This window comes from Canis lupus, chromosome 15, assembly GCF_048164855.1.
Source record: "Canis lupus baileyi chromosome 15, mCanLup2.hap1, whole genome shotgun sequence".
In the NCBI taxonomy this organism is placed as follows: domain Eukaryota; kingdom Metazoa; phylum Chordata; class Mammalia; order Carnivora; family Canidae; genus Canis; species Canis lupus.
This window is the reverse complement of record NC_132852.1, coordinates 13,065,422-13,079,049: the sequence shown is the minus strand read 5'-3', so window position 1 is coordinate 13,079,049 and position 13,628 is coordinate 13,065,422.

The following is a 13,628-nucleotide window of genomic DNA, read 5'->3' as shown; positions in this document are numbered from 1 at the left end:
AATGGGATTAAAAGTTCAATAAAGACTATGTATTCAATTTTTTTAAGGAAGAGCAGGCCTTGTCTCAAGTATACAATACCTCCTTGTGCATAGACATTACTTGTTCCTAAAGTATGTTCACATAGATGTCTTGTGATTCTTGCAATGTAGTCATATTTATTGCCTCCATACCGGACTCACAGTAGACACCTAGCCAACAACTCTTGTGAAAATAAATAATATCTTGTAGATAATGAATTTTCTGAAGTCACAAGTTCATAAGTGATTTACATAGGATTTGAACTCGGGTGTTTCTGATGCCAACCACACTCCTCACTACAGTACATATACAATAAAAGAATCATGAGCTAGATATCTTAATCTATGTAAATTAACACACAGATATAGTTAGATGTAAGAACCTTCGGATGGATTTTATTTTATTTATTTTAATTTTTTGAAGATTTTTAAAAAATTTATTCATAAGAGACACACCCACAGAGAGAGAGACAAAGACATAGGCAGGGAGAGAAGCAAGCTCCATACAGGAAGCCCGATGTGGGACTCAATCCCGGGACTCCTGGATCACGCCCTGGGCAGAAGGCAGGCGCTCAACCAGTGAGCCAGCCAGGCATCTCTTGAGATGGATTTTATATGAGGTTCCTTCTGACTTGATGATCTCTTTTTATATTACTATTTGCTAGGTCTTCTCAGGATAAATCGTAAATGTATGCAACAAAATTTCCTCAGAAAACATTATTCATTTGTCTTAAAATTTTTTAAGATTTTATTTTTAAGTCATCCCTACAGCCAACATGGAGCTTGAGCTTACAACCCTGAGGTCAAGAGGCGAACTAACCTTCTACAGACTGAGCCAGCCAGGTGCCCCAAAACATTGTTCATTTGCAATAGAGCTCCACTCTTTCCTTTTTTCTTCCAGTGTTTGTGCATTTGAATTTTTTTTTACCTCCCAGCTATGTATAAGCCACTAAAACAAGGGCTTCAGGGAGATGTAAAGATCAACTGGACGTAGAACTTGGCCTTGCTTTCAACCCAGAGGCAGAGTTAAGAATATACACTAATAATAACTATAATATAAAACTGAATGTGATATGTAATGAGGAAGGGTTGGGCAGTAATTCAGCCTTGTGTGGAACCAGTTCCAGGTGGTCAGGGGAGGTGTTGATGACAGCGATGGCATTCAAGCCAGGCTGTGAAAGACAAGTCAGTTTTGATAAACACAGATGTGGGGAATGTTTTTCTCTCATATTGCCAAAAGATAAAAAGAAAGATAAAAGATAGAAGGATTAAAAAGATCCATTTTTGGTGACGGTATACTTTTATATGGGCATTTTTATGCATAGTTGATGTGAGTGTAAATTGATACAGTCTTTTGGAGAGAAACTTAGCAGTCGCTGATGAAAGCTAAAGTACGAACCCCCTTTGCCTTAGCAATTTATTTCTTGGAATATATTCTAGAAGTATACTCAAATGTGTATATGAGGGTGATTGTCATTTGTAAAGGTGAAATCTTAAAATGGCCTAATTTTCCCTATAGAGGTGACAGTTAAGGACATTGAATTATTACAAAGAATGACTATGTACAACATGGAATTATCTTTAAGATAAACAGGAAAAAGCCTGAGCTGTAGAAGAGGGGCCTATCTGTAGATATGAAATAGAAAGCGATCACACATTTACAACAACGATGACTAAATATGTATGTACATCTAGACTGTGTGGGCGTGTATACAAGCACATGCATGTAGGGATGTAGGGGTAGGTATAGGAAACCTTTCTTGATTTTTTTTTTTTTTTATAACTAAATTGATTACATTACTTTGGGAACAAGTCAAGAACTTCTGTTTTATCTGTTGGATTTGCCTTCCCTGATATCACGTATAGATTTTGCTGATAATTAAAGAAATAGAAGATAAAATGTCAATGTTCTGTCAACGGGAGAACAGAACTTGAACTGCTTTGTTTCACAGAGCAGCTTGATTTCACTCTGCCTCCTGTCCTGCTCTTCCCACTCCGTATATAAGTTTCTTGATTTGACTAAGTTATCTGATTACAGAAGCTGTATAGGAGAAGTCTTGGTCAGAAAATCTGAACTAAATAAAATTCAGGATAGTGGGACCAGACCATAGACATGATTCAGCTACATTTGTAGGTTAGGCCATTATCTTTTAAATATTCTCATGCCAACTCTCAGGTGAATGGCGAAAGAAAAGTCTTCCCAACCATGACACCATTCCTATGTCTCCAAAGTGCTCTAAGCTGCCATCTTGCTTTTCAGGTGAAATGGAAATCTTCTGTTTACTGTTTTCCATGCTGTCCTGAATTATTTTAGCTCTCTGTTCCCCATGAGTCTCAGGCAGTTTTGCCCATTTTTTTCTAGGAATATTTACTGCCTATTGAGGTGAGCTCAATTGGCCCATTCTTAACTCCTAATTTTAAATGTAGTTGTCTTCTATACCTTATACGTCCTCCCAAAGCACTAAGTTGCTTATCTTTCACTATTTAAACAAGGCATTCAATTTCCCTCTCTTCAAAATTATCGCCTTCCAAAACTGGAAGTGAAATGGTAATTTCCCTCTGATTTAATCACATTAAAGTTGTTATCAGTAGGGGAATAAATGCGAAAACTCTCTTCCCAACAATATATTATGTCAAATCAATGACAGTGTTTTCCCTGAGATGCAAACATGTCTCAATCATCTGACAAATAAATGGGCTGTTTAAATAGAGGGTTCCGTGAGGAATTTTGCGGGAGGATTTTGTTTTGGATAGAAGAGAAAGGAGAGAAGCCAATGCTTGAATGCAGGTGTTAGCGGTGGCAGGAATAACAGAAGACTATCTGTCCGGTCTTGGGATCCAGATCCTATCTGCAAATGCTTGGGAGGGTGGGTCTTTGGCAAAAAGTGAAGCGGCTGTTAATGTGAGGGTCACTGTGAATCATGGGAACACAAAAGACAGTGCAGTGCAGAGTGGGAAGGCAGGTGCTGGCCCCACTAGGGAGGGGAACATGAAGGTTCTAGGATGTCATTAACCGTCAGCCTGGCTGGCGTAGGGCAGAACTGAAGAATAACATCCTATCCCCAGTACCTGGAAACACATGGTGCATGCACAGTGGACAGACTGGATAAAGTTCTGTGGCATCGGGTTTATTAGTGAGCATAAGAGAGACACAGCCTGGGACCCTTAGACATTTGAGGAGCTGAGGTTCCATGTGATGAAGCAGGGGGAAGGGACAGAGTCTGAGTGGTTATGGTTGTTGTTATCTTGATTGTAGCCACAGTCTGTGGGCCTTGGAGAAACTTGTCATATTAAACAATTGAATAATTGGGGTGGTGGCCCTTACAGAGTGTGAACGGATTATTGTCATCAATTATAAAGCCTTTATATATTTGTTTGTTGCTACTGTGTGTAAAACAGTAGTTTTCAACATTTAACTCCAGGTCCTGGGAAGGCAAAGAGTTATTGCAGGAATCTCCAAAATCTGTTCATCCACCAAAGAAATAGATTAAGTAAACAGATTTAATTAATAACGGCTTGCCCACACCACTATTTTTCAAATACATATTGAACTTATATTGAAGTGAAAATTCACCTGCCACGATTACTGAATTCATAGTAAATTTTTGTCCTAAGGGTTTTCATAACTAATTGATGTTAGCAGAATAATCTTTGGAGCCAGAGGCAATTTTTGACAACCTTTTAGACTATACAAAAGAACCCGATCTCTTGCTCTAATCTTTGCTTGCAATCTGATTGGCTAAGGGCTGGAAATAATTGACAGGTAGGGATAACCTAGGACAGATCTTTTTTTTCTTCTTCCCCAGTATTATTGAAGCATGATTGACAAATAAAATGTAATATATTTAAAATGTACAATATGATTTTTATATATAAACACACATATACATTGTGAAATGATTCACATAATTAAGCTAATTAACATACCCTCACTTCACACAGTTATTTTTTTATGAGAATATTTAGGATCTACTCTCAGCACATTTCAAGTATACAATATCGTATTAACTATAGTCCCCATACTATACATTAGAGCCTCAAAACTTATAACTGAAAATTTGTACAGGACAGGCCCTTTAAAACGGTTTCTAAGACAAGGCAAACACAATATTGCCCACCTCTAGGTATAATTGATAACCTTCTCATTAATCTTTAAATATTTTATGCTTAAATACACAAAGTTTTACAATTTACTCAAGATCCAGGGAGTATAAAACTTTCAGCACGTAAAAGAGCCTGCACACCAAAACTCTTTCTTCAATCTACAAATTATATTTGTTGACTTCAAACAAGAATTTATCCAAAAGATGTTTGACTCCAAAAATATTGGAATCACAATTCTTACAGCTATAATCTATGTGATTCTTTGAACCTGCCAAGACTGTCTTCATCATTTCTAGAAAATAAGCACCAGTATCAGCATTATTAACCTATTTTCAAAGGTACAGGTTTAATGATTTTTTTTATTGTAATTAAATTTTGAAGTGCCTGGAACTAATTAATATTAAGGAACTATAATCCTAAATACCTTCACAATGTGTGTTTTATTTTGCATCAGAATGAGTACATGAAACTGACTTTCAGTCTTACGAATAGTTTTTTCCCATTCTATCTTACTTCAGGAACAAAACAGTCTACATACACTTTAAGATAACTGTGTAGTTTTGAATAATTTAATGGCCAAATATTTTCCTAAGTCTTTTATCCCCTTGGGGTAGTGTCTTTCTTTTGAGCTCTTTATCTAATTGCAATAAATGACAATATGAGTTATGAGTGGAGAACAATAAGAAAATTCACTGTATGCTATCTGATATTTAGCTGATACACATCTCTATAAACTGTACTGGTGGTTAAACTATTGCAAGTCTTAGGTATTGGTTGGTACTTTGCCACCACCTTGATCCTTCCCTCAGGATCCCAGACTTCTCTATAATCCAGACATTGTGGAGTGTTTGATGCACTAATGCTTTATGGACTCAAGAGGACTGAAGTTTATGTGTCATACAGACTGTTAAATATAAATTATTTTTAGCAATTTCCAACTCCAAATGGATAGGAATTTTGGATAAATGCTAATGAAAACTTTAAAAAATAAACCATATATAGCTCAAAAGACAGAACAGAGAATTTCTAGGCTATTAAAAAAAAAAAAAAAAAAGGAAAAAAGGACCTTAATTGGATACCAAAGTCCTCTGGGGAGTATCAAGCACATATTGACAGATTGACGTTTAGAAGATTGAGACGGATTGTCCACTGAAGGTCACGCTTCTATGTTGTCAGTGTCCTCACACTAAGGGGAAAGAACCCAAGATCACTACCTAAAGCAGGCCACTGGGAAGAGTGAAATACAGTCTAGAAAAATGTTTCCCATTCTCTAAGAAGAGGCCAGGCAATCTGTTGTTTTTCAGGTGGTCTGGTGGAAAAGTCTCCCATGAGAAATTTTAACTCCAATCTTCCTCGAAGTGTAAGTGTGGGGATCAGATTGAAAATATTTACTCAGAGTATGGAAATTCCAATTCCAATCTGTGAGACATGAATTAAAAGACTTATCATAGACGTGTAAAGCCACTGGAGTCTTAACTGATACAAAGGCAAAACCAAACCTATAGAATCATTTCCATGATCCATGTCCAAGGGACAACTACACTCTTGATAACCTCACAACAGTGACAACAATGAAACTGTAAATGGTTAGAGAGAATCATTCACAATGAAGGGGAGTGGTCAGAGGCAAGGAAAAGGAAAAATTAGCATCTCAAGGAATTGAAATAATAAGATGCTAAGAAAACAAAATAATTTTGGTTAGAATAACTAAAGTGATAAAACAATTGAAAGAACACATTGACTTACAAAAAGAACGAGTGGATCTAAAACACCAAATAAAACCTTTATAAGTGAAAACAATAGTCTTTGAAATAAAAAGTAAATGAACTTAATAGCAGATGAGGCAGACCAGGCAAGAGACAATTGTAATTTAAAAGATATATTTAAGGAAATCATCCAGAATGCAGTGCAGAGAAATAACGAAGTGATAAAATATGTAATGAAGCTTAATAGATACAGAAAGTTCAAATAAAAGTTCTGGAAAGAGAGAGTAGAGAATCGGGAAGAGGTGATATTTGAGTGATAATGTTTATGGATATTCCAGAATTTAAGGATAAGAGTTCTCAGATTAGAGAAATTAATACTGATGCAGTTAATATACATAATGCATTCTCATACTAATGGGATGCACATATTTTTCAAACTCTTTAGGGAGGCTATTTGCAATGCCTGAACTTCTTCTTTTTTTTTTTTTTTAAGATTTTATTTATTTATTCATGAGAGACAGAGAGAGAGAGAGAGAGAGAGAGAGAGGCAGAGACACAGGCAGAGGGAAAAGCAGGCTCTATGAAGGGAACCCGATGTGGGATTCGATCCTGGGTCTCTGGGATCACACCCTGGGCTGAAGGCGGCGCTAAACCGCTGAGCCACCTGGGCTGCCCTCAATGCCTAAACTTCTGATTCTGCTTCCCAGTCATGCCAGTCATGTCATCTTTTGAATCTTGGGTAAAGGTAACTCCATCCTTCCAGTTAGTCAGGCCAGTGACCAAGGACTCATACCTGATTTCTCTCTCTCTCTGACACCCTATCTATATCCAATCCATGTGGAAATTTGGACGAGTCCATCTTTGAAACATATCCAGAGTCTGACTGCTTCCTAAGGCCAACACTGCTACCTTCCTTGTTTTGAAACTTCATCAACTCTTGCCCGGATTACCCTCCACAAGGTGTAATACCCTCCACACAGATTTCTCTAATTCTGTCTTATTGTTAACATAAGAAGCCCAAATGAATTTTTAAAAATGAGTTATGCCATGTTGCTCATGGGCTTATAACTCCCTTGTGGCTCCCCATTTCATTCAGACTCAAAGCAAAGCCCTACAATGACCTATAAGGTCAATATGGTGCAAATATCATACAATAACCTATGAGGCAGTTAGCCTTCTGACCTCCTTTTTGATCCACTTTCACTCTGTTCATGCCGACTAGATTGGCCTTAGAGGCTGGCTACCATGGGGCCTTTGCACACTTTCCTCTGCTATCCACATGGTTCACTCCTTCCCTCCTTTAAGGCTTTGTACAAATGTCACTTTTTCAATGAGGACACCATATTTAAATTGTGGCCCTACTCCCATATCCTGATTCTCAATTCCCTACACCTTGCTTCCTTTTAGAGCACTTACAGATTGCAATATACTATATAATTCATTCATTATGATCATTATTTATTATCTGTCTTCTCCTATCAGAATAATGCACTCTACTGGACAGGAATTGTTTTGTTCAGTACAACAGTACTCAACACATAGTAAACACTCAATAGATAATTGATTGAATCAATAATTCTGAGAAGCTAAATATATGCGTGCCATACAACCCAGTTGTTTAGAGGACATCTGTATTTTCCCATATGTTTGAAACATTTCACTAGGAAGGCTAATTTAAATTTCATAAGTTAAAAATATTAATGTTCTGATCATGGGGAAAAGGGGAACTGGGTATTTTATATTCCTACAAGGAATGCACTAACTCCACATTATGAAAACCAAACAACTTGTGTATTCAGGGACATTATATTTTAACTGAATGTATTTCAAAATTATTAACATTATTTTTTATTGATGGCTTCCTTTCAAACTAGTGCAACAAAAATCCTGAAGAAATCTAAGCTAGAACATAAAGAACATCTGCATGAGATATGAAACTCTGCTCAAATTCCTACAGTTTTCAATGCTTCACTTGGTCAACTCTTGTCACTATATCTTGAAAGTGTTTATTATGGAGGTCAGGCATAAAGGAAGGAATATTTGGAATATAACTGGAAGCACTTGGATGAAATACTAGTTGGTGGAGAACATTAGCTTTAATAAATTAATAAAGGAATACAAAGACCCTAAAAGATTTACCATGGAGAAAGCTACTGGTACCTCTCTGCCTTGGGTTCCCTAATAAAGCTGAGAATTCCAGTTACCTTCATCCATCCACATTCTGTCCTCTGTCTCTCTTGCCCTGTATATATCTCATTCAAGAGTAGACCACATCCCTTTCCTCTTAGCTCAACTGAGGTTGGAGCACTTAAAAACTAGGGGGGGAAATGGAGAAATACATATATACCTGTAAGAAGCATAACACAATTTTGGTTTTAGAGTATGAGTTTCTAATCTTACCATTTTTGCTCTCTGCTTGGCTGATAGGCACTCCTGATATAAGAAGACACTGAAAGATTAACACAGTCCCAGCTCTTTCTCTGGGGTTCTTATTTACAGTCTCCTGGCCCATTCCCCATGGAGGATATTACTTTGCAACCTCCAGGAGCTTTTCCTAGGAATACTTCCACCTTTTTTGGTGAACACACAAGCTACATGCCTACTCTAGAGCACACACAAGTGGCTGATAGCAGAAATGAGCTGCTTGGACCCCTATCCAGGGATACCTGAGTGCAGGACTAGCATTATAGTCATACCTTAGTATAATAAAACACCATAAAATACACAAAACAGCAGAAATAAAAGGAGGGTTTTTCTTTCATGTGAAGAAATGTAGTTTTTTCCTTACACAGTAAGTGTGAAAATGCCCAAGACTATTATTATAATTATTATAGTTATCTTCATTTACTCCGTGCCATCTCTTTTTCTTATGTCACTTATTAACCCCTAGAAAATAAAGTTGTCTCTGTAGCATGTTCTGAAAATGCAGACTGAAGTAAAAGAAAAAAAAAAAAAGTTCTGTTCTTTAGAGCTAACATACAATTTCCAGAAAAAAAAAAAAAAAAAACTAGGACAATGCACCATTTATGTTTTATATTGCAGTAGGACTTCAAGCCTTTTCCAACAGCTCTTTCACAAAATTGATAGATTATTCTTCCTATTAAAAGACTCTTTATTCTGGGTGCCAGACCTGGTTCTTAGGTTGAAATATTGCTTTTGCTTCTTTGCTACCACAGTGGCATTTCACCGCTGAATAAAATTACAAATTGGGTACCCGATTCTCCAGGGCTCAGAGAAGTCTCAAAGGTCTTGAAATGTGCAATAATTTGTTTGTTATTCCTAAAGAGACCTAATGAGAATCCATGAACCCATGAAAATTTCTACCTGCTTTTTTTTTTTTTAATTTCTACCTGTTTGTATGTTGCATAGACAAAGATAGATTAGGTTGTGAAAGGTGGGTTCTAGGCTACCATTGGCCAAGTGGCCCTGTCACTTTAGTAATACATAAGGGCAAGAACATATAATAATAGTTAGGATTTCCTGAGTGTTCCTAAGTGTTTGATGCACAATGGTCCTAACTGTAACTCCCCCTACAACTATTCTGCAGAGTAGGAATTACTACTTCTGTTTGAAAATGAGGGCATTGAAGGAGGATAGAGAGATTCATGAATATTCCCAACTAATAGGAGATACAGTTTGAGTTAGAGTCCAGATATTGCTGGTTCTAAAGGTTATGATTTTCTGGAGTAGTGTGATGTTCTCCAACTCACCTTAATTTTGTGCATCTTAGTTTTCTCGCCTATGCAATGAAGGTATTAGCTAACATGGCATCTTAAGGCTACTTCTAGCTATAAAATGTTACAAAGTCCAGAATATAAGCAGAGCCTCGAGCAGGAACAAATATCAATTAAAGCAGGCTTAGTTCCACATCAGGATTGACTTGGATTTTCCTATCAGTATAACAAGAGTGAAAATATGGCCAGAGCACGGGAGGTTAGCAAGGGGCAAGACTGTGGTACGAGGCTTGGCTGCTGTCTGCAGTGGTTTCACCACAATGAAGGGCCAGTGGGAGCCCTGCATGGGCTATGGTGGAAATAGCTCAAAGGCATCCCTTCTAGCTCACCTGGGAACCACATCTTATGTGAAGTCACTGTCTTTTCACGGGGGGATGGAAGCAGCTTGGAGTGGCTCCTTTAAGCTTCCATTTTGGGAGAAACATGACCAGGACAACAGAGAAACCAAATTCAAGACTGGAGGTGACCTGACACCAGAATCCATAATCTTCCTCTTTCGTGCTGGTTCAAGGTTTTAAGAGCTAAATTTATAATAAGGCTTCCAAGAAAATTCTCTTGTCTTGTTGTAGGGTCAAGATATAAAGGAAACAAATCCAGAACCAAAGAGGCCCAGAGGGAGGAGTTAGCCCAGAGAGCTTCCCTTACTAATGATCCCTCAGTAATGATCATGTTCTTAAGACCTCCACTATTCTTCCAGACGTCCCACAGTACAATCCACATCTCCCACTCAATGTCCTCCCCATGCATGTATGAGAGTCTTCCACTTTGAACTCCACTCTTTCCACCCTCATCTAAGCCAACATCATCCCAGTGTCCTGCTTCTATTCCTCCTGTCCCATCTGGCAGAAAGCAAACTCTTTAAAAGATAAGCTGGGTCATGCCACTCTCTAGCTGCAAGACCATTAATGGTTTCCCAGTGCACTAGGAAGACAAAATGAATTCTTTTTCTTGGCTTATGAGGTCCTCCGTGGTGTGATTACGTCTATCTTCCTAACCTCATCAAGGGGCAAGCTCAGCTCTGCAGCCCCATTGGCTTTTTATCTGTTCTTTGAATAGTCCAAGTTTTTTCTACCATCAGAGCTTTGCACAGGCTAGCCTCTCTGTTTAGAAGGCTCTCATGTCTGCTTTTCCCATGGCTGTCTCTTTCTAATCCTACAGATCTCAGGTTAAATGGCACCTGTTCAGAAGGTGTTATCAGGCCACCCTACATAATTAGATGTCATTGACCCACATGCTACCTCTTTATGACAACAAACTGCTTGCTTCTTGCTTTCTTCATTGTACTTATTGCAAATTGTTTTATTATTTATGAGCTCTATGGGGGCAGAAACTTTTTTTTTTCACCCTTGTGCCTGGAGCCTAGTATGGGCCCCGTAATTATCTTGGCCTGCCTCCTTCCCCTTCAACTAGGCTCACTCTGTGCTTTCCTTGGGTTTTGGTTTATTTATTTTTTATTTTTTATTTTTTTTAGGGTTTTGGTTTAAAAGTTACTCCCGCAGAGAGCACTTCCCTGACCCCAGACTAAGTCAGATCCCCATTCTTTGTTTCTATAATCCCCTGGACAATCACTGCCATAATGCTCATCACATTTCATGATTTCATGATGTCTTTCTTGCTATCCTCCAAGATTATTATTGCAAAGGACATGTGTTCACTCCCAGATCATGGGTACCAATGTCATATTTGATACATAGTAAGAAATCAAGAAATGATCATTGGAAGGAAATGGTCTATGAGAGAGAGTGTGGAAGTCACAAAAGAGATAAGGCTTTCACAATGTTTTTAAAGTAATTGACTAACTTACAAATCCACTAATTAATTCAAATATTACCTATTGATGGCCACTTTCATACCCTGATTCTTAGTCATGTGAGATAAAGCATTTAGCACTGAGCAACATTTAGTCATGCAACAAATACCTACTGATACACAAGTATTGAGTACCTATCTGTGCCAGGCCTGAGTTATATACTGTGGATATGATCAGGAATATGATAGAGTAGGGAGAAGAGACATATTTATGAATATTCCTGCAAAGAGGCAAATAGGGTAAATGGCACATGAATGGCCTAAACAAATGCACTTAGAACCCAGAGCAGATATGGAAAAGGATAATTATGGAAATGGCATGTGTTTCAGTCTTAAAGGATGGGGAAATTTTATTTATTTATTTATTTATTTATTTATTTATTTATTGGAAATTTTTATAAGGCCAGATGTAGGTAGAGTGTAATCCAAGAAAATGTAAAGGAGAGAAAACCAGAGCATGGCAGTGAGGTTGGCTGGGATGTGAGGGTTTTGCAGACCATGTGATGTTAAGTCTGGAAGGGAGGCTGATGGTGCCAAATGTTGGAGTGCCCTGCATGCTGAGATGAGCGTGTGGGATTGTACTCGGTAGAGACTGGAACCTTCTAGCAGGTTTGAGGTTGAGGGTGGCCCAGCTGTGGGTGCTCTGGGAGAAAAATCCAATAGTGGAGCTGGGCAGGGAAACATGAGCTTGCATTTGAGAGGCTTACATTGTAGGCAGAGGTATCAAGGTCACACACCAGAAAGAAGCAATTGGAATGGAAAAGAAAGGAAGACTGAGAGAAATTCAGCAAAGAAAGATTTGGCAGACTGTGGTAGCTCCTAGTTCTTGGGACAGAGCTCAAAACTAGAGGGAGAGAGAAAATGAATGCAATTTTAATACCTAATGTTTATATGAAAGCACTGTTCTGTGCGCTTGCCTGTACTACTCTAACTCACACTGACTTTATGAGGTGGGTACCTTTATAATCCCTACTTTTACTACTTCCCTACTTTCCTACTGATAGGGAAATTGAAGCACATAAAGGTTTAGTGACTTGCCCAAGGTCACAGAGCTTTCTAATGAAACGTTTGTCTACGTTTCATTAGAAACGTATATCGTGGGATCCCTGGGTGGCGCAGCGGTTTAGCGCCTGCCTTTGGCCCAGGGCGCGATCCTGGAGACCCGGGATCGAATCCCACGTCGGGCTCCCAGTGCATGGAGCCTGCTTCTCCCTCTGCCTGTGTCTCTGCCTCTCTCTCTCTCTCTCTCTCTGTGAGACTATCATAATAAATAAAAAAAAAAAATTTAAAAAAAAAAAAAAAGAAAAAAAAAGAAACGTATATCGTACGTTTCTATATACGTATATCGTATATAGAAAGCATATCTCGTTCTTTTTTTTTAAAACTTATCTACTGTGTAGAGAAGTCATAATATTTCTGTCACTTCTTTCTTATATATAAAATGACACTAATAACTCCACAGATTTCTTTTTGGGGGATACTATCACATTTTAAAAACAAGGACAAATTCTTACAGTTCCACAGAGACACAGGTGTTATTATTAATAAATCATCTTTTGATTTATACTTCATTTTGCATTTCTTGAAAATCCCAATAAAACAAACGGGAAATGAAATGTCAGTTGACAGCGACTGGGAGTCTCCTAATTCACTGAGTAATACTCATGTGCAACTGAGAAGTTTTCCCCAAAGATAAGGGAAGTCCTTTCATGATTTCTTAGAGAGGAAACAGAACCCAACAAAGCCTTTTCTGTTTCATCAAAATAGAGTTTAAGCAAGTTCAATAGATTTCATCTAGCATTACTTTAGCCTAAAACAAATGGGCTCTTAACATTTTAAAAATCAATCCATTATTTCTGATGTTTATTCTACTTCAAAGTAAAATAAATATAAATTGAAATGTAAAATTTAGTCCCTTATCTTCTGACACTTGAACACCGAGATCTTAATGATCCTTGAAAACAAAACTCCCACTAACTTGACACCATTAGAGACCACCTTCCTTCTGTATCTTTAAGCATTAAAAAACAAAATAGGAAAAAGAAGAGTTTACCTCATATAACCTCTCTCTGATAAATTATTTTACAACTTGAAGTGATGCTAAAAATCATGTTTTTAGCCTTGGCCATCTTTTATTTACTACGTTTTATAGTAGACAAATCATCTATTTTTCTCATTCAACTGCCATCCATAACAATAATTTAAAACCAGCTAATAAACATTATGGTTTGTTAGAACTGCTACCGATTAAATCTTA